General features: G+C 43.6%; 1 protein-coding gene across 9 annotated transcripts in view; it reads right to left on the reverse strand.

Moving 5' to 3' along the window:
• Window positions 1–21,839, reverse strand: part of NACC2 (NACC family member 2) — a 203,226-nt gene that overhangs the window by 118,269 nt on the left and 63,118 nt on the right. The gene's annotated exons all lie outside the window — the stretch shown is intronic.

Raw genomic sequence — 21,839 nt, forward strand, 5'->3', positions numbered from 1 at the left:
AAATACCAGCGGAGAAACGGAGAGGGGCAGAAGGAGTTTGTGTTTAATACTAAGCCATAAAACACGCATGGCTTCATAAACTATTATGGTATTACGACCGACAATAACAGAAGCAATTGAGGGAACTCTCTTTAAGAGAAATGAAGCTTTTCAAATCCTTCTCAAACCATATTAGCTCCAAAAAATTGTACTTGGAGCTGTAACTTGTTGCGCTGACATAGTGCTTTGTATTCTATTATATGATGCTGTACCACTGGTGCTACAATCAGAGGGATTGTATGGGAGGGCATCTATGTGATCATAGTTTAAGCATGGGAATCTTGAAGATATTTTAGTCCTTTATCTTCCAGAGAACTCTGCAGAAACCTGCTCCCTCTCCCATCTCTTAGTGTTAAGAGAACAATTTCCAGCAGAGAGGGGAGAAAACATTTACAGTCTCAGGGAGGGCAGAGAAAAATGGGTATAGATGAAGAGGAAAGCACATGAAGAGGAGATAAATGCAGGATACAGCTGTGCTGTTATATGTGCTAATAAAGAGAGCAGCACCCTGGATACACGCAAGGCTCACATGCAGCCGATATTATTGGGAGAGACACTCCCACAAGAGAAAAATCATAAACTTGGATCAGGCTACAAGCTAAATATCAGGGGGTCTGAAAATGAATGAAGAAATTAAGATTGCAGGCTGAAACTTAATATACCTTTAAATTATGACAGTTTGGGACCAGTGGCCCAAACATAAGCCAGCATTGGGAAAGGTGTCCTATTTTGTGATCACTTTTATATCAGAAGCCCTATAAAATTGGTACTTTATTTTCTGTATGTCAAACCACTGGAGTGGATTCTCCAAAGCTGGAGCTTAGTATGTGCCCCAGATGATAGGTGCGACAGGAGACACCAATCTATCTGCCGGTCTCTCTCAGACCGGTTGGGCTCTGACACTCGCCACTCCCATCGATCAGCTGTTTGCAACACCAGGGCCACCAGAAGTAAACGGTGTATAAAACCAGAACAGCACAGCTCCATACACTGTGTAGTGGTCATTCTAAGGTACTGCAGCTCAGCTGCCATTAAAGTGAATAAGCATTGAGCTGCAGACCTGAAGTAAATAGCTCTACCAAGGGATGCCAGAAGGATAACTTAATATGGGCAACCTCTTTAAAGGTGTTGTCCCCAATTAGGACAACCTCTTTTCACTCTGAATGCTTGTCCCAGATAACATTAAACACCTCCCGTGCAGACACCATTCCAACGGTGTTGGCTCTCGCCTTCCTGGGACTCACGTGAGGATACTATGTCACGTGAGCCGCGCGACTGGCCACTCACTTCCTCTTGATTACTTTTACATACGAAGGCGTGGACTGCAATGCCAGCATTGATTGGGTGCAGGGGACGCTAGTGCTGACACAGCTGGAACGGCACCGGCATGGGGGGGAAAATATAGTTGTTTTTTTTGTTTTAATAAATATTCAGATTGAGAAGGGATTGTTATAGTAGTGGATAACCCCTTTAAATAGAGATGGGCAAACAAAGTGCTTTACTAAAGGTACCTTCACACTAAACGACAACGATCCGTGACGTTGCAGCGTCCTGGATAGCGATATCGTTGTGTTTGACACGCAGCAGAGATCTGGATCCCGCTGTGATATCGCTGGTCGTTGCTGAAAGTCCAGAACTTTATTTGGTCGTCAGATCGCCGTGTATCGTTGTGTTTGACAGCAAAAGCAACGATGCCAGCAATGTTTTACAATGGTAACCAGGGTAAATATCGGGTTACTAAGCGCAGGGCCGCGCTTAGTAACCCGATATTTACCCTGGCTACCATTGTAAAAGTAAAAAAAAAAAACACTACATACTCACCCTCTGATGTCTGTCACGTCCCCCGGCGTCCGCGCTGCTGCTCAGAGCTTCCTGCACTGAATGTGTCAGTGCCGGCCGTAAAGCAAAGCACAGCGGTGACGTCACCGCTGTGCTTTAGGGACGGCGCTTACACAGTGCAGGGAAGCTGAAGGCGAGGGACGCGACAGACACGGCAATGTAAGTATGTAGTGTTTGTTTTTTTTTACATTTACACTGGTAACCAGGGTAAACATCGGGTTACTAAGCGCGGCCTTGCGCTTAGTAACCCGATGTTTACCCTGGTTACCCGGGGACTTCGGCATCGTTGGTCGCTGGAGAGCTGTGTGACAGCTCTCCAGCGACCACACAGCGACGCTGCAGCGATCGGCATCGTTGTCGATATCGCTGCAGCGTCGCTTAATGTGACGGTACCTTAACTCTGTCAAAGGCAATAAAAAGTTGTCTGGTCACAATTGGTGATCTACCAAGTCAAACTTATCAGATCAGTGGGGCTCCAACACCCGGAAACCCCATCGATCAACTGTTACTTTCCCTGGCGGCACAACTCCATTCAGTGTGTAGCAGCTGCTGCTGGGTACTGAAGAACAGCTCTGTTCCTTTGAATAGCAGCTGCACTGCAGTACCCGGCAATGGCTGCCACACATTAAATGGAGCTAAGGCTAGTTTCACATTTGCGTTTAAATCCGCAGCGTTTAAAACGCATCCACAAGTGGTGGAAAAAAACACATATAAACGCGTACAAACGCGGCATTTTTTAGACGCATGCGGTATCGCATGCGGTTAAAAAAACGCTGCGTTTGTACGCGTTTATATGCGTTTTTTCCTGCGTTTGCGTGTTTGGTGCACATAATGTGAAATTTCACAGGAGAAAAATCTAGACAACCAGACACCGCCAATGGGACTACAGAGGGCGTGTATTATGGAATCTCTATATATAGACCCTTGAACAGCTGAAATGTTCAGATTTTGCTCCTGTATGCTGTGTCATAATGGATCTTCGCATGGAGAGCTTTTATTTTAACCTGGATTTAAGCATCAAGCTGTTTCTTGCCTGTGCGTTTGCTTGGGAGCAAGACAGAAATCGCGAAAGATGGAGGAGACAACGTAGGCGTTTTGGAGACACCCCATTATTGAACTACGTGAGAGCCGTGGAGCCTATCACACGCTGTATGCCGAGCTTAATGCCAACCGGAGAAATTGCATGAATATACAAGGATGTCGCAAGACTCTTTCCGGGATTTGCTTGCTCGTGTCCAAGGAGCCATACGGAGACAGGACACCCAGCTCCGTAGAGCGATTCCACCGGAGGAACGTCTGCTGGTTACATAAAGGTACGTTCCAAATCTAAAACAATGACAGTCCAAATTTTGTGTTTTCTGACATGTATGTTTTGGGTATTTTCCTTTCTTTCTTTAGCGTAACCACACCATAAATAGAATAGTTTGTAATTTTGGGGGGGGTTTCTTTTTCTTACAGATGAGTTTATCATCCCTCCACTTCCAATACTTGGAATATCCACCCTGTCCGGAATAGTTGCGGACACCTGCCGGGCTTTGTGGAATGTACTCCGGGATGAGTTTATACCCCTACCCACCTTGGACATGTGGCTTGAAATTTCGGAAAAATTCTGAAGTGTGTGTGATTTCCCCAACTGTTTAGGAGCGGTGGATGGAAAGCACATCCGCATTATCAAACCTGCCAGAACAGGATCGAAGTATTTCAACTACAAAAAATTTTTACAACTACAAAAAATATTTTTCTGTTGTGCTAATGGCAATAGCCGATGCGAACTGTCGCTTCATCGCCGTGGACATTGGAGCTTTTGGCCGTGGCAACGATTCCCAGACTTTCAAGAACTCGGATATGGGCCGCCGTGTGTATGGCAAAAATTTCAATTTTCCACCGCCACAACCTCTCCCCAACACTCAAGGTCCACCGATGCCATTTGTTATGGTTGGGGATGAGGCCTTTCAGATGTGTGAAAACCTACTGAAGCCATATTCCAGTCGGGGCTTGAACCACACTAGAAGGATCTTTAACTACAGACTGACCAGGGCCCGAAGAACAGTAGAGTGTACCTTTGGCATTCTGGTCGCTAAATGGCGCATTCTTGCAACAGCCATAAATCTAAAAGTGGAAACAGTCGACGAGGTGGTCAAAGCCTGTGTGGTTCTACACAATTATATAATGGCTAAGGAGCAACCCAACATTGAACTGGATGAACCAGTTGCACACCCACTGCCCGATTTCCAGCATCACCCGCTGCGGTCAACTGCAGCAGTTGGTCACATGCGGGACCAATTTGCTGCCTCTTTTGATTCAGATATTGGACGTGTGTCATGGCAGGACAATGTTGTGTAAATGTCCTGTTGTAATTCGATCTGTACCAGTAATTTTCTGCAATTATAATAATATTTCTCATTAATAAACTTTATTTTTGGTTGTGTTGACCGTGTCTCCTATGTATTTCCTCTACAAACCAAGGCTGTCCTAAAACTAGCAGCATTTGGTCTGTATTTAATATCAGTATTTGTAATCCAAAACCAGGAGTGGGTGATAGAGGCAGAGGTGATAGTTATTATATTAATATCAGAATTTACTTCTAATTGTTCCACTCCTTGTTTTGGCTTACAAATACTGACATAAAACACTGGCCACATACTGCTAGTGTTATGGCAGCCATGTTGCTTTATTGGTAAGCTTGTTGATGTCATTGCGTCCCGATTCTGTTCTGCTTTATCCATTGGACACAGACTGAAGAGACAATAACTGTCACACTAAAGAGATCTATACTCATCAAGTCAGTTGTCAGAAACAATTAATTCATGATGCACATATAAGCTTCATGAATTCACTACTTCTGACACCTGTGCAGGTGAGCATAGATATGCAGTGTGTGACCATGCCAGGGTCCTGCTGCCTCGTGGTGTCAGTGGAGGAGGTCCAAGCAGGAGCAGCGGTTGTCATGGTGGTGGCGGTGGGATGTCCAACTGCACTCGGCATGGTGGTGGTGCTGTAGTGGTGTCCGGCTGTGGAAGGAATTGAGGTGGCCGTGCAGTGGTATGCAGCAGAGGTCGGCATTGAGGTCAATCGTGACAGTGAAGGCACAGGTAGATATGCCGACACTGTCTGCTGGAAATACCGACTCTGCTGCATAGCCTGCACGTAAGCAGCATTGCAGGCCTGCATGACACTCAGCTGGAGATCAGGAGTAAGGTGTTCCGATATGCCCTGCTCAATTTGGTTAAAAAAAATGATGTGCTGGCCTCTGGAGGTCGGCTTTCACTTGGTCAAGGCTTTTGCTGACCTTCTGGATATGTGCATTCAAGAGGCTATGTGAAACATCCATTCGGTCACCCAAAGCCTTGAATGCTTCGTGTAAAACCGAGCTCAAGTGCAAAAACTCGGGCATGAGTGACCTGTCCGAAGCCCTCTGCCGCTGCCGGGAGGAGCCCCAAAAAAAAGGTGCAGTGGAAGAGGACTGCGAAAGGGGAAGACCTGATGGACCAGCTCCCTGGTCTCCAGTTAGTGTGGAAGGCCCACTTGCTGCTGCGCTGCTGGATGGCTGGGACGGGTCCGTGGCTGTCGGATGAAGGACCGCTCCAGAACCTGGGCCAACAGTAGTGCTGTATGTGCTGTGAAAAAAGGAAAAAGAAAATTAATACCAAATATTAACCAGACGCAAAATCCTGAGGAATATAAAAATACAGATTATGGCAATACAATACAATCTAATGCACGTGATACTTACGTTCTCTGGGCAAGGACCAGTCTTAAAAATGCCAGAACTCGATGGTATTTGTATCTTCTGATCCTTGCTCCTGAACCACTGGGAACACGGCTCTCTTGACGCAGGTCCTTGTTGAAGCGGTCCTTCATCGAACGCCAACGTATTTTGACTTTGGCCACTGTTAAAAAAAAAATTGTGGTCAGAAAAAGGACTTTTGGCCGTGCTCACACAACTGTGTGTGATGACAGAAACTCCTGAGAGTTTCTTTCATCACACACAGTCGAGTGAGCACGGCCAAGGTCTCTGCTGCTTCACACTGCAGTGCAATACTTACCAAATGCATTTTGGACCCGTGTCGGGGCGTTGTCCCAGCCATCCCACATCTCTTTGGCCACCTCATTCCATAACCGCCGGATCGTGACGTTGTTTGAGTGCAGTGGATCCCAGGTGTCCCACAACAGGACTCGCTCCTGGACCAGGGAGATGAGGAGGTCATTCTCAATAAGATCATCCTCCCGTTGTGAAACCTAAAAATTAAATAAAGTCATTAAAGTTTGCTCAATTAACATAAGGAAAAGAAAGAAAAAAGATGCTGAGAAATGGCATGAATAGGAAAGTCAACATACAAAAGGATTCCAGAAGAAAAAAGTTAAGAAATACGAATGGAAAGAAAGGAAGATTCAAGATAACAGTCAGCCTTGTATACGTACCCGCTGCCGTCTTTCCACCGGACCTTTACTCCGCTGCCCCTGCCCTGTCTCTGCCGCAGTAGAAGAAGAGCTCTAAAAAAAAGAAAAATTCAAATTGTCACATGTGTAGATGTGGCAGTGAATACTTACCAATCTGACGAGGCAAGTACTCACCTCACTGACATGCTCGACTTCAGACGGCCCAGGAAGAAACTCCTCATGGGAAGAATCCGAAGAAGACATTCTGATGCATGTAGAAAGAAAGAAATGGCAGAAATTAGGACATGTAGAGAAAGAAAATAGAAAATAAAGGCATTGGCTAGGATACACTCACATTGTTCAGAGGCTTGTTTGCTCCAAGGTGCTGTGGTCTGTCTGCTCTGCTTGGCTGTCTGCTGAGAAGTGACCTGCAACTGTCCACACCCTCCCTTTATCACCTTGTATGTGGGGGGTGGCTTATCAGTGTCTAGACATGTTTTTCTCTTGTGGAACACATGCGTTCATGAACGCAACCAAACGCATGTGCTTGTAAACGCATGCGTTCATATAGACAGCAATTCGTTTTTTTGTCGCAATCCTTGAGCAATCGACCGCATGCGTTTCCAGGCGGCAAATTGACGCCTCTAAAAATTACTACAGGTTGCATTTCCGCGCCAAGCCGCAAACGACGAAACGACGCATGCGTCGTCAAACGCGGCAAAACGCGAAAAATCAAAACCGCATGCGTCCCTAATGTTAAATATAGGAATACAAAACGCATGCGGATATATGCGGTACAAACACTGCGGACACAACCGCAAATGTGAAACCAGCCTAAGCTTTAGAACTCTGTTCAAAGTGTATTAATCTGGTCTCCGGCGGAGCTTGTAACAGCGCTTCGGTGGGTGTTGCAGGTGTCGGACCTCCACCCATTTGGTACAGATTACCTATCTCATGGATAAGTCACCAACATATTTTGTTCCAACAACCTCTTTAGCACTGGTTATCTAGTTTCAAAAGTCAATTTTCTAATACCCACCCTATAAAGAGCACTCTAAGTAGAAGGGGTGTCCAACTTGGGACTTCTAAAAATTTAGAGAGGCTTCAAATAAGTTTTCTTTCTCTAGAAACACAGAGTGTAACGCTTTCTCCTGCGGGGGCGCCTTTGGAAAACGCAACACTTCAGCAGCCATTCCTTTACATACCATGAAAGTCAGTTGAAACACTTGGATGTGGCATGCATGTGAAAAAAAAAAAAACTATATGGATCTTAAAATCAGAAATATGTACAACTTGTTTACCCAAGTATGCAAATAACTACACCTCCATTCCAATAAAAAAAATACATAAAAAAGGTCTAATTGTTAGGAGTTTCAGAAAATCAGATGGTTCGGGTTGTTTGTTAACAAGTGAACAATCTGCATATGTACGGCCACCTTCATTAAATACATAACATCTGTCACTCATCATTAGATTACAACAGACGTTTTTGCATCTAAATCTTTCCCTGGAATGAAAATATGTAATGCCCAAAAGATAATGAGATCATCTCTAGGCTCATCATTGGCCCATCTGTCGGGTTAATCTGACCCCTTGTACGCTAGCCAGTCTTCAGATATCCCAAAACAATGGGATAATGTAAAGAAAAAAAGATTGATAAAGTCAAAAATTATCTAAAAGGAAATGTTATTTGATTGCAGGCAGATGTTGTCTTATAGCATGGGATCAGCATTGAGTAAAAACACATACGATATACGACAGATCAATCATTGTCTTCCACCAAATGCAGAAGAGTGATTTCTTGTGGTTTACCTTACGTTAAATGCTAACCAAAGATTGTGAAACAAAGCTAGCGGTTCTTTCGCAGAGAATAGACAAGGGGCTTAGGTTCCCTTGCTAGAAGACTTAAGACTGTCTTGATTAAGCTCTGCCAGTTTGGAAAGCGTGCCTTCTGCCCAGCATCGCTTGGAGACAGATGGTCAGAGATGCACATGGGTGACATGTCCTCAGCATGGAACATAGACCAGACGCTTATTCATACGGCACTGAGTCAGAGTCATTCTCATGAACTGTACACTGCAATGTATCACAAAATGTCACAAGGAGTGACATACTAAAGAAAATCAGAATTTGTAAATTATTATGACAACTCAAGCGGAGGACCAGAAGTTAGAAATATAGATCAATAATGGCTGCCTCCAGGTGTCCCATTTTTTAAATTCTTCTCATTTGTTGTAATGGAATCCCATTGTCTAGTTTAATCTCTGTAGTTTTCTGAAGGTCAAATTGCTCATGGGATAGAGTGATGGAGCTAACCTAATGTAAACTGTCAATTCTTCATTTATCCCATAGTACCACCTTGGAAAGTAGACTGGTATGGTTGGAGACTATCTCCCAATAGCTATGTTCCACCAGAGATATTGTGGACTCATTTCATCTGGTCAAAAAGTTCTCTGTTCAATGAGGAGCTCTTAAGACCACTCTTGAGGAGCACACGTTCACCCAATCATTGGACATGAACATAAAACTTAATGAAATACTGCCTTTTTAGTGAAGATCCCTCTGTAGACAAGACTTTCCACAAACACTAGCCTTTGATGATGAGTTATGGAACTTTTCATAGGTGAATCTAGCGGCCGTACAAATTGGTTTAGATGGCTGACAGCCAAAAGAGGTTTCGACCAGCAGCCTTCTCAGCCATTTCTCACACTCACATGAGCCCTCAGTCAGCCGGGAGCACCTGTGCACTCTATGAGAAAGCTATTGTCAGACATCTTTGGCGGCGTCTTATCTCCGTGAGAAAAAAAGTGATCGACAGTCCAAAATTGGACATGCCTGCTCGATTCTTCCCCTGACAAACAGTTGTCCCAGTTTCCATATGCACTAGACTGACCGCAGTTTGTCCGACAGTCTAATTTTTACGGGAAGTGGGGATTAAACGACCAGACAAGACAGAAGATGAAATTGGATCAACAAAAGCTATATGATGAAGTTTATAAACTACATCCCTGACCAACCTATGTACCTGTTAGAACCTCATAACGATGACAAACAGTTAACAATGCTTGGTTAGTGGGGAGTGAAAAATTTAATAGTCATTAAGAATAAATGATGTAAACCCTCTTATCAAGACCTCAAAAAAATTATTATTTTCTTCAAAAAAACTGACAGATATTACCTGGACCCATTAAGATCAAGAACAGGTTTATGGAGATTTCTTTACCTCCTACCGTGATTCTGACTGTATGTCCTCCTTTCTATCTTGCCCTGTCAAACTTTCACTAATATTCTTTGAAAATGGATAGATCCACCTCAAAGTAATCTGTTATGTTAAAACAAGCTATTTTTTCATGGTTTAGCTTAATGAAATTAAATAAATGTACTTTTTCGATAAAAAAAAAAATAACAAAATCACCCTGTACTCTTGTTCTTTGCCTTTTTAGTTTCTTACATTACTTTTGCCTCCGGAATCCCTCCGCAAGTTCTTCTACATCAGTTTATTCCCGGCTTTTCCTCCTGCTCCTTTAGAAAAGCTTCCGATCACCCTCAAATTCCAGGCTCTTTGATGTCTCCATAAGCTTACATTTTTTTAATTGGCTGACTTTGCAAATCCGGATCGTCAAGGTGAAGGAAAAAAATTAGAAAGCTGCGGAAGAGGTTTATTATATAACAAAGTGCCAGTACTTCATACATGGTAGAGCCATGCTACTGAGTAAAGTTACAAAGAGAGGAACAGTGGAAAGAATAGCGCGAGTCTCGCAAGTGGGGCAGTTCAGACGTAGCAGGAAAACCGATAGGCAGGAAGACGTCTACCGGTTAGGTGGTTGGTATCCACAACATGAGACTGGATCCTGGCACGATGACCAGATTGCCATACAGGTTTTTGTGGCACACTTTATTGAGGTTTTAGGTGTATTGCCATGACTTCAAATCCAGAAAATCTTTTTTATTTTGAGTGTTTAAAGCTGACAAATGTTTAACCTTTAAGTTATATTTTTAGGTGGACTAAGACTTCAAGAGTTGGAGTAATACAGTTTAGGGCTCATGCACATGTCCATATTACAGATCCATAATACCACGCCATTAGAAGTCCATGGGCCCACATTGTACCTTCTTGTTTCACCAATTTCATATGCCGGCAAAAAGATATGGTACATTTCATCTTACACATATTACCAAGCCAGCCATTGGCACTTCCTGATGCTTCACAGAAGCTCCATGCGTGGGCATTTAAAGTAAACAGGTCTTCAGAAAGTGACCTACTGTATAAATAAGGCTTACACACTGGTCTGTGGGGATATTCTAAACTCCTACTGTTCTTTCAGGAAATCCACATGTACATCAACAGCAATATATTGGCTCAGACACGATCTTTTGTAAGTAACAGATAAAGTAGCACTCTGTAGCACTATAGCATGCAAACATGAAATATATGACATTTGAATAGCATTACTGCTCTAGAAAACAGGAAAAAAATTATTATACTTATGGCATATGATTCTTTTGAAAATTGAAATCGAACTATCACCAAGTGTTGGCAACTTACAGTACATTCTCCCACCAACTTGGTCACGACCAAGAGGAGCCAAAACCGTCATCTTGTACTGGGCTCAAAAATTCAGTGTATTAAAAAAGTGCCGTTACAATGTCGTCCCAAATACTTTTTATTAATGAAAATGCATTTTCTGTGCAAATCAGTCCTAAGAAGTCCACGCAGGAAAATGTATAATGAGAGAGCTGTAAGAAGACACTTCTGTCTACCGTGTAGAGGCACACACACAACATACATTTACAAATCAAGTCCATATACTCAAGTCAGTGTTGTGCCGTGTCTCTGCTCTCCTGATTGCGGTACTAATTAATTGAGTTATTTTACCCAATGAGAATAACAAAAAATAAAGTAAAAAAAATAAGTGCAGACAAAAGGAAGGAGCAGAATGTAAAGTCTGGATAGAGCAATGCATGTTTCCTGAGATAAAGTATGAAATACCAAAATCTAATAGCGTGCGGCCAGAATCTCCCAGCTGGGCTCCAGCTTCAATCCTTTCCCTCCTAAACCTAAAGGCTGTAAAATGCTAATCTGCTGTAGGTTAGGGAGGAGAGCGCAAGTTTAGGTAAAATTACATTAAAAACATTGCAGCTATTACAGTATGGATATTGCTTCGCATGGCATTACTTTTTAATGAGTCCGTGCACAACAATATTTGGCCTATAGCCTATCAGTTAAGTTCATGTTGCCATGAACATCGGTAACTTGAAAAGTTCTAGTTTCAAATGAGAAATTTCCCTTTATAAAAAGGGCAGAAAAAAAAAGATGGTATGGCATTAACAGATAACGTGCTGGTTGTGGCTGAGGGGAGATGCAGGGACCATCGCTGGAGCCAGTACAGTCGATTCCAACAAACCTAAAGTGACATCGTGGCCCGCCACATCTATCATCCACATCTATTTCTACTTCCGTCCCTGACATCTGTTGTAGACGACATGTAATGACAACGCGGTGATCCGGTGTGATTCTGGAATTTGTGGTATCATCTTGAGTTTTAACATTTGTTTTGGATTCTTGCTGTTAATTTTTTTTTTTTACTCAAATAAATGTTTATTTAGGAACACATGGCAATTAACTTGTTACATTCTTATATTTCAATACAGAGTTTTCACCCCAAAAACAGACCCCCCAGTCCCAACTTAATCCACCCCCTCCCAAACAGACAGCCCACCTCTTTTAATAGCTTAACCATCAGGATTATAGAGTTACTATCATCTCATGTAGATCTGTATGCCTCATACTATACACCCTTCTTTTATAATGAACCTATCCCATGGCGAGCCACGAAGACCACAATTTATCGAAGGTTGCTATTTTCCCTCTTTTCTTGTAGACTCCTTTTTCTAGTATCAGGCCCTGTTTTACATACTGAAGGAATTCCCTTCTTGTAGGCAGCTCATCCCTAATCCAATTTCGCGCTATCACCTTTCGAGCTTGCTGTTAACCTTAGGGTACTGTCACACAGTACCATTTTGATCGCTACGACGGTACGATTCGTGACGTTCTAGCGATATCGTTACGATATCGCAGTGTCTGACACGCAGCAGCGATCAGGGATCCTGCTGAGAATCGTACGTCGTAGCAGATCGTGTGGAACTTTCTTTCGTCGCTTGATCACCCGCTGACATCGCTGGATCGTTGTGTGTGACAGCGATCCAGCGATGTGTTCGCTTGTAACCAGGGTAAATATCGGGTTACTAAGCGCAGGGCCACGCTTAGTAACCCGATGTTTACCGTGGTTACCAGCGTAAACGTAAAAAAACAAACAGTACATACTTACATTCCGGTGTCTGTCCTCCAGCGTCTCAGCTTCTCTCCACTGTGTGAGCGCCGGCCGGAAAGCGAGCACAGCGGTGACGTCTGACGTCACCGCTGTGCTTGCCGGCTATGGCGCTTACACAGTGGAGAGAAGCAGAACGCCGGGGACAGACACCGGAATGTAAGTATGTACTGTTTGTTTTTTTTACGTTTACGCTGGTAACCACGGTAAACATCGGGTTACTAAGCGCGGCCCTGCGCTTAGTTACCCGATGTTTACCCTGGTTACCGGGGACTTCGGCATCGCTCCAGCGCCGTGATTGCAACGTGTGACCGCAGTCTACGACGCTGGAGCGATATTCATACGATCGCTGCGACGTCACGGATCGTGCCGTCGTAGCGATCAAAATGGTACTGTGTGACAGTACCCTTAGATGTTGGCTATTTAAGATCCTGTATGCCTGTTTCTTACAACCAGTTATTAAGCTCAGCTTGTATTTTCACTGCCCACTTGCTTTCAAATTTTGTTTCTGACTTGACTTCGTGGGGAGAAGATCCTTCTTGTTACCAGCTTGCTCCACCGGCCAGTAGCCTGTTCCATAGACCCAACACAGGGGCATCTGTGTAGGTCCAAATCCCTGTACAAGGGTTAAAGGGTGAAGGTATCTGTTAGGCAGAGTGGCTAAAGGTACCTTCACACGAAGCGACGCTGCAGCGATAGCGACAACGATGCTGATCGCTGCAGCGTCGCTGTTTGATCGCTGGGGAGCTGTCACACAGACCGCTCTCCAGCGACCAACGATGCCGAGGCCCCCGGGTAACCAGGGTAAACATCGGGTTGCTAAGCGCAGGGCCGCGCTTAGTAACCCGATGTTTACCCTGGTTACCAGCGTAAAAGTAAAAAAAACAAACAGTACATGCTCACCTGCGCGTCCCCCAGTCTCCGCTTCCTGACACTGACTGAGCTCCGGCCCTAACAGCACAGCGGTGACGTCACCGCTGTGCTTTCACTTTCAGTTTAGGGCCGGCGCTCAGTAAGTGTCAGGAAGCAGACGCTGGGGGACGCGCAGGTGAGCATGTACTGTTTGTTTTTTTTACTTTTACGCTGGTAACCAGGGTAAACATCGGGTTACTAAGCACGGCCCTGTGCTTGGTAACCCGATGTTTACCCTGGTTACCAGTGTAAAACATCGCTGGTATCGTTGCTTTTGCTTTCAAACACAACGACACACAGCGATCGGACGACCAAATAAAGTTCTGGACTTTATTCAGCGACCAGCGACATCACAGCAGGATCCTGATCGCTGCTGCGTGTCAAACGAAACGATATCGCTAGCGAGGACGCTGCAACGTCACGGATCGCTAGCGATGTCGTTTCGTGTGAAGGTACCTTTACACTAAGCCTATCCATGGAAGACTCTATTAATAGGTGTCAGACTACCACAAACAAAGCCCCTGTGACATCTAATTGATGGTATAACAACTATATAGTCATCACTTTTCTGTTCCTACGAACACCTTTACTAATTGGTGGCACACTTTAGGAGAACTGAAGCAATGCTGGGTTAGTCTTGTGGAATAAATGGAGTCCTGGCAGCACAGACTTCAATCTATCTGAATACTGAGGCGGTGCATAGTAGCCACCTGAACATGCCTCAGTAGGGCAGGAAAAGGATTTCAGAAAAGTCAGGGAAAGTGCTAGGGTTACTCTAGTATTTTAATGTACATGAGAGCAGAGCGAGACGGCAGACGGGAAGCAGACGGGAAACATGCGGACTGTCATTGGAGCCTGGTCAAGTGAATAACAATTAGAAATGTGATCGCCAACAGCCGATGTAATCCAACCAAATTGACGACCTATTCTAACTATTGCCTTCCAATTTTCTATTTCTAAGAACACCTTTGATAAATAATTTTACGCTCCCAAATATGCGAGTAGTTCTTGTTTTTCTTAACATTTTTAAGAAAAACGTGAAAAATTTAGAACTATGAACATGAGGCCCATCTTGTCCCGATAAATGCTGGATTATCAGAGGTCTATACACCCTTGTGGTTAATACCAGTTGAATTTCTATTTACAACTGTTTTGCTAGATTTAATGGTCCATTACCAAAACAAAGATTTTATATGACAATTAAAGAAAAAAAAAAAAAAGAAGCCCTCGTAAAGAAGAAGACAGTCCATTAATTTAATAAGAACTCCGTTTGCAACTGCTGCATTTGGCGCGAGTGAACTGGTGAAGGAGATTTCCCTTTCTGAAGCACATGACCTAAACTAATACACATAAATCGCCATAAAGAGGCTTCCACAAGGGGTCGATTTCATTAGCTAATTTTATCTTCACTTATGCCGGCGTTTACGACTTGTGAGGTTAAATCCCGACTTTATAAATCGCGTCAAATTTAAGAGATGCAGTGAGGGAAAAATTCTGTGTCTATTTTATGATCCCTAATAAATTCTGCCAGTTCAGGCGCATGCTCTGACACACAGCCGTCTCATTGATCCCGTTACCTCAAAACAAAAAGAAATTTTACATGAACAACAACAGATTTTTTTCTTCATCCTGGCAGGAATACAAAAGCCGCAGGAGATTTCCATTCATCCAGGAAATAAAGTCATGACCACAATTCTCAGTGAAGAAGTGGAAGGCCTCAGATATTCTCATATTGATTGAGACAACACAACCTTTGCGGATTCTGATGCATTAGTTGGGATGATGGTCTCCTACATGGTTTTTGGCTTCAGGACGACCCCTATAGTTATGTCCCATGGGGCGGATCTCAGGCTGAGCAGTAGGGATTGCGACAACGGATGTAACTGATCAGGTTTCATACAATTTTTAATGTTGGAATATCATTTTGAAGAACATGGATTATGCTGTGGCAAGGGCACCTGCGGGATATATTAGGAAGTAAGTCAACAGTTTATATGTGTTCGAAGCCAAACAAATGGGCAAGCGTAAGGATCTAAGCGACTAACAAGGGCCAAACTGTGATTGCTGAAGGACTGCATCAGAGCATCGACAAAACAGCAGGTCTTGTGGGATGTTTCTGATATACACCAGGTCTTTTGGGGTGTTCCCATGATACTGCAGGTCTTAGGGACCTAAAATATATTGAGTAATAGTTTTCTGAAACCAATCCTGATTTACAGCATGTATTATACTTCAGATCTGCATTCTCATTTCTGCTGGTTGCTGCCGAAAAAGATTTTATTGTATGCTGGCAAACACACATCTAGCAGCTTAGCCACTCCTAGAATCCAGTGGCACAAATTGATATGTTGGCCGTACTGTGCATGGTACAAAATTATATTTCGTAGAGTGCAAACTACCACAGGTTTTGCAGAGACAGCTGAAAGCAAGAAGAAGTTATGCAAATAAGACAAGCCATCTAAATGGTCCCTGCAATTTTAGACAACTGCAACTTATCTGATAATGTGATCGATATCTGCAAGTCACTTTATTCAGAAATTACGTTGTATTAAACCTCCCAAAAAACATAAAAGTGCCATCCACTAGGTGTCTTCCTTTCTTTCTTACTTCCTTTCCACTGCCTACTGTGAAGTGTGATAACAGGAAGGGGTCAGGTGTCCCTCAACAGGAAGCTGGGGGGTGGGTCTCTGTCCTTTAACAGGAAGCAAGGGGGCAGGTCTGTCCCTCGACAGGAAGCAAGGGGGCAGATCTCTGTCCCTCGACAGGAAGCAGGGGTTGGGTCTCTGTCCCTCGACAGGAAGCAGAGGTGGTGTGAGTCTCACTCCCTTGACAGGAAGTAGAGGGGGCGCGTGTCTCTGTCCCTTGACAGGAAGCAGAGGGGGGTGGGTCTGTCCCTTGACAGGAAGAAGGGGGGGCGAGTCTCTGTCCCTCAACAGGAAGTTGGTGGGACTCTATCCCTCGACAGGAAGTTGGTGGGTGGGTCTCGTCCCTCGACAGAAAGTTGAGGGGTGGGTCCTTTTCTCTGCTCCAGCATTCTGGTCTCTTACACTACATGCAACCATAACAGATGTGGACTTTCAGTTCACAGCATTCAAGCCATTGGACAGTAGAAGGAGCTTTAAGTGCTGGAAAGTGAGATAAAATGAAGTGCCAGCTCCTATAGTGATGTAGAATGCTGAAGAGGAATTACTAACTCAACAAGACAACTCTTATCTTTGTGCCCTTTGAAAGCAAATGAACATCATAGAGGGCTCTTACTCTTGCAGATCCAGACTGGTCACCTACTAAAATACACGCTTGGAAATTAATGGGTGCCTTATTATAAGATTTTGCAAAGCCATTAAAGGATAATAAAGTGTGGCCCGCAACAACTCAATCAGTTGATCATCAGGGAGTTTAGAAAGTTGGAACTTTTGGCATCACCCTGACAAAAAACCCTTTAAATTACATTATCCAGCAGGAATCGACTGAGCAAAATCTGATTTTAGAATATAATTTTTTGCCATTATATTTAGGTGCACTCATTGCTCTATTCTTTTTTTTTCTACTTGAGGAGATGGCTCCGAACTTTGCAGCAAACTCTTAAACACATTTCCTTCTGGCCATGCAGGTCACATTACTTGACAATAATCCGCATACCAAATACTAAGTGCATGGCTGTATGAAAGCAATTTTGCCTGGGTGGTCGGGTGTATTTATGAGCAATGCAATTTCCTTTAAGTGTTTTTGGTGTAGAGTATTCTTCTATGCCTCTTCACTTTTCAAGCATCATCAAAATGGCATTTTTATAAGCCCCCGACAAAGCCCGATGCCTGCCTTCCACTAAAAGGCATTGTGCCGCGCACACTTCTACTGCATGCACACGACGCCGGTCGGTGGCTATGAATCACATATTAACAATGCCGTAGAAGGTGTTACATGGGGCAAGCGCTTTCGTTTTATTGCGGCTCCCGTATATCTTGCTAAGTGGCTGTAGCAATTTAGCATTATCGTTTTAGCGCTGCATCTGAAAACCAGATGCTAATGGCACCGTCCCTGTGACTTCGAAAAAACCCTTGGGCAAAACTGAATTTTAATAGCCATAAAAAAGAATTCAATCAGTATATAATTTTACATTTGCACAGAGAGAAAGAGAAATATTTTATCTGTGATGGGTCAGGCTGACTTAAATGTACGTATTAGCGCTGCTTTTCTCAGTCCCATTTTGTCTCCATCTGACAAGGTTAAAAAGCTAATGTACTTTGAGGCTTCCACGGAACTGTGTCAGTGTCACTATCGGCCGCTGATATTAACTCTTCCCATTCCTCCTTGCGCCATACATTTCCGGTCAGGTCACCACACTGACCTCTCAGTCACAGGGACAATATGACTTTCGTAACAGTGCAATTCGGAAAACCTGTCCAACGAAATGTTGAAATAACCCAAGGATGCTACCATGGTTTAAATCATTCTGGTTACACCTGTGGCTTTCAATTATTTAAATATCTGGTCGGGTAAGGACTGCATGAGAGAAGGCAAGAAGATATTCTTGATTTCACATGGTTGCCATCAACCCTTTCTCAATAAAAGATTTCAAGATTATCTTGTAGAACATGGCGTGTTCATGGACAGGGATGCCTCAACATCTATTGCCTTCAGTAAGGTACACATGTAAGGCCATTGCCATCTCTGTAGAAGATACAAGGAATGCTTATTTGGTGGACCCTGCCAAGCCTCGATTAATTAACGGAGCCATGTATAATTCCTTCCTTGTAATGAAGGAATGAAGGAAGGACAGGATGATCACTGATGATGAAATAGATTCATCCCAGTTCTCCACTCCTTCCAAACTATGGCCACCTCCAACGGTGGCAATGTAGAAGAATCCCTAGTATGGTCCTGAATGAGTAGATTGCTTGACCTTCTGTTTTTTTTCTAACCATCCAGGTGAGAGAAGTAGAGATGAGGGAAAAAAAGATTTGACTGCCATGGTCCAGCGTGTAGTCCTCTGTGGTTGCCAGACAAGGGAAGTCTTCACTTTGGCAGCCGGCATCTTCATCTTGGAACCATCTGGCATTTATCAAGCATCTGCAACATTATGACATCGTGATGCAATGCACGTCATAATGGGTATCGTAAACACTAGAGGCGCCCAAGATGCTTGATTGACAATGCTGGCTGTCAGAAGTGAAGGCTTACCTGGTCCTTTTGCCATGGAAGAGCCGACTGGACACTTAACCAGAGCGGCTTGAGTTTTTTTTTACTTAACTCTACAGTAATGAAAACAGCCCAATATGGACCAAGACACAAGCAATCTCACCCACATGCATATAGCCATGTGTTCAGGCAATAAACACCAGAGATCACAAAGCCATAAATGCTAAGGACACTCCAAATACCATAGTTAAATACACAGAGAAAATGTAGGAGTACACGTCCAAGAATTTAGTAAAAAATCAATACAAATTTTATTAAACAATATTCATCATATATATATAGACATAGCGTTACAAAAACAATAAAACATTGTAACAGTGAAAAGAACTAGGGAGACAACACTGAGAAAAAGTAGAGGCCACCCCTAAGAAGGTCCACGTATCAAGTATAAAGCCAAAATTGCATATCACTGGGCAGATAAGGGATATATAGCAAGAAATGTAACAGTATTAACCTACGTATCGTGCACCACTGGAGCCCCAACGCGCGTTTCGTCAGGGGGCAGTGTCAGGGCCCCCTGACGAAGCCAACGCGAAACGCGCGTTGGGGCTCCAGTGGTTACCCCGGGTGGTCTGCAGTATGGGAAAGATTTAGGGTATGATATGTGGCACTTCATGCACTTTACCGGACTTGTTATGACTTCTGGGATGCACGATACGTAGGTTAATACTGTTACATTTCTTGCTATATATCCCTTATCTGCCCAGTGATATGCAATTTTGGCTTTATACTTGATACGCGGACCTTCTTAGGGGTGGCCTCTACTTTTTCTCAGTGTTGTCTCCCTAGTTCTTCTCACTGTTACAATGTTTTATTGTTTTTGTAACGCTATGTCTATATATATGATGAATATTGTTTAATAAAATTTGTATTGATTTTTTACTAAATTTCTCTGTGTATTTAACTCTACAGTAGTAGAGTAGTTGGAACTTGTAGAGTAGTTGGAACTTTACCTCTCGTGAGCACTGATTCGGGTAAGTCATTTGGGGGATAGAAGATCTATATATCAAAGAACTAAAGATGCAGGAGTAAATGGGAGACATTGTGCTCCGAAAACTTGTTTTTACTCCAAATTATCCTGAATTTCTTATAAAGTACAATGCCAATGGAGGGTGTCCATAATTATATGATCTTCCTATGCGCCACCCCCCTAATTTGTGTTGTTCATTTTACCTATGAACAGTTTCTTAGTATCGCATTTTAGGGCTACCTGGTGACAACAGCCGCCTCTGAGGAAGACGATACTGCAACAGTGGTTATTGCAGTGGGGTACACCAGATTATATACCATGCAAAGCAATGGATAAGGCCATGATGGTCATGTTGTCCACCCTCATCCGATTATGCTGCATGGACAGATATTAGGAGATGTAATACAGATATAGGAATGATCAGGCATATTCCTTTAATTGTCCTGAAAGGCATCTATAATGCGTATCAGTTTCCGTACCGTCCTCCCCCTCATCTCATGAAACCAAACAGAAAGTGCTGACCTGGTTTTCACCAGTTTTGGCTCGCGCCCCTCAGCCGCCCCTGTTTAACTCACTGTTGTCCTTCTGTCGAGATTTCGTTTAGCAATAAATGAGCAAGCTTTTACTGGGGGAAGCAGATTTTTTCTACTCCCCTCACTTCCGGGATAGTAGTCATCACATGTGCTGAGTATTTTTATACAATCATATACCCAGGACACCACGGGCTATCTGCTCATCAGCCACACAGCATTTCCCTAATTGCTGTTATGTGACAAGGGAAAACACATAACGGGTGACAACCACTAACAATGATCATTATATCAGCCACTGGGGGTGCATATTAGCCAGAATTACATGCCTCCACCCCCCCCCCTGTAACTTACCAAGATATGTAGTGTTAGCAGTCAGTGGTCTGCATGCAAGATTGGGGGTGGGCAGTGGTCCACGTACAAATTTGGGGGTGGGCAGTGGGCTTCATCATAAAATTGGGGGTGGGTACTGGTTTCTGTACAAAACTGGAGGTGAGCAGTGGTCTACATATAAAATTGGGTATGGGAAGTGGTCCATGTGCAAAATTGGGGGTGATTAGTGGTTTATGTACAACATTAGGGATGGGCAGTAATTGGGGCAGGCGGTGGTCTACATACAAGATTGGGGGTAGGCAGTGGTCTACATGCAAAATGGGCATAGGCAGTGGTCTACATACAAAATGGGATGTAGGCAGTGGTCTACATACAAAATTGGGGGTACTTCATTTGATACCCGGTGTACATTTCCATTTTCTTGTTTGCTGAGGAGAGTCCTCATTCCTGAATGGTTTGTCACCCCCATTAAAGGGGGCACAAGAGCAGATTACAATATGCCCTTCTAGCCATGGACCACAGAGTAGCAATATAGGTTGCTGTTACCGGTACAGATGATCGATCTAAAATTCTACCATTCTGTCCATGGATCAAGAAGAAGGGTTATAGAAATAGTGATAACACACAAATCTTGGTGCCCAAAGGGTCCCAAATGCTCCGCTGATACATACGACAACATCATTATGTTAATTGGTTTATGGTGGGTTGGGGGCCCTGCAAATTTTGCATTTAGAGTAGCCCACCAACAGTCTCAAATTTGACTATCCTATTTTTTCAAATATAATCCTTGAAAATTTGGCCAAAAAGGGGCAGATTTTTGTAAACCCTGCCTAAAATGGGAGTCCTCAAGTGGGGGAGGGGCGATCCCATGCAGGGAATTTGCGTAGTTAGTGTTCACACCCCTACAGTGGTCTATACCACTCTTTTAGTTTTATAATAGGGCTCTAACTCCGCTCTGCAAGTTCTGCATTTAGACTCTCTGGCAAAGTCAGATATGCTGCCAAGTCAACTTCCCTATAATATTGTGCCATTTCTGCCTGGATTCTGCAGCAAACTTAAGAGTCACATCTGCCATACTGTTATATCAGCTCCGCATTGAATTCTGTTGTAAATTCTGCCCAGCTACATTGGGAAGTCTACCCTACATCCCTTTGGATTAGAGTTCCGCTTCATCAGCTCCTGTGGTTCCAGTTCTGCTCCTCCTGTTGCTGTCCAATCACAACAGCCTCTCTAGTTCCTACTACAACAAAGTGTCCTGTCTGTGTAACATAACCTCTACTCACCTCGGACCCAGGGGCTTCGAGGACCCTT

The sequence above is a fragment of the Ranitomeya variabilis genome, chromosome 2 (assembly GCF_051348905.1).
Source record: "Ranitomeya variabilis isolate aRanVar5 chromosome 2, aRanVar5.hap1, whole genome shotgun sequence".
Lineage (NCBI taxonomy): Eukaryota > Metazoa > Chordata > Amphibia > Anura > Dendrobatidae > Ranitomeya > Ranitomeya variabilis.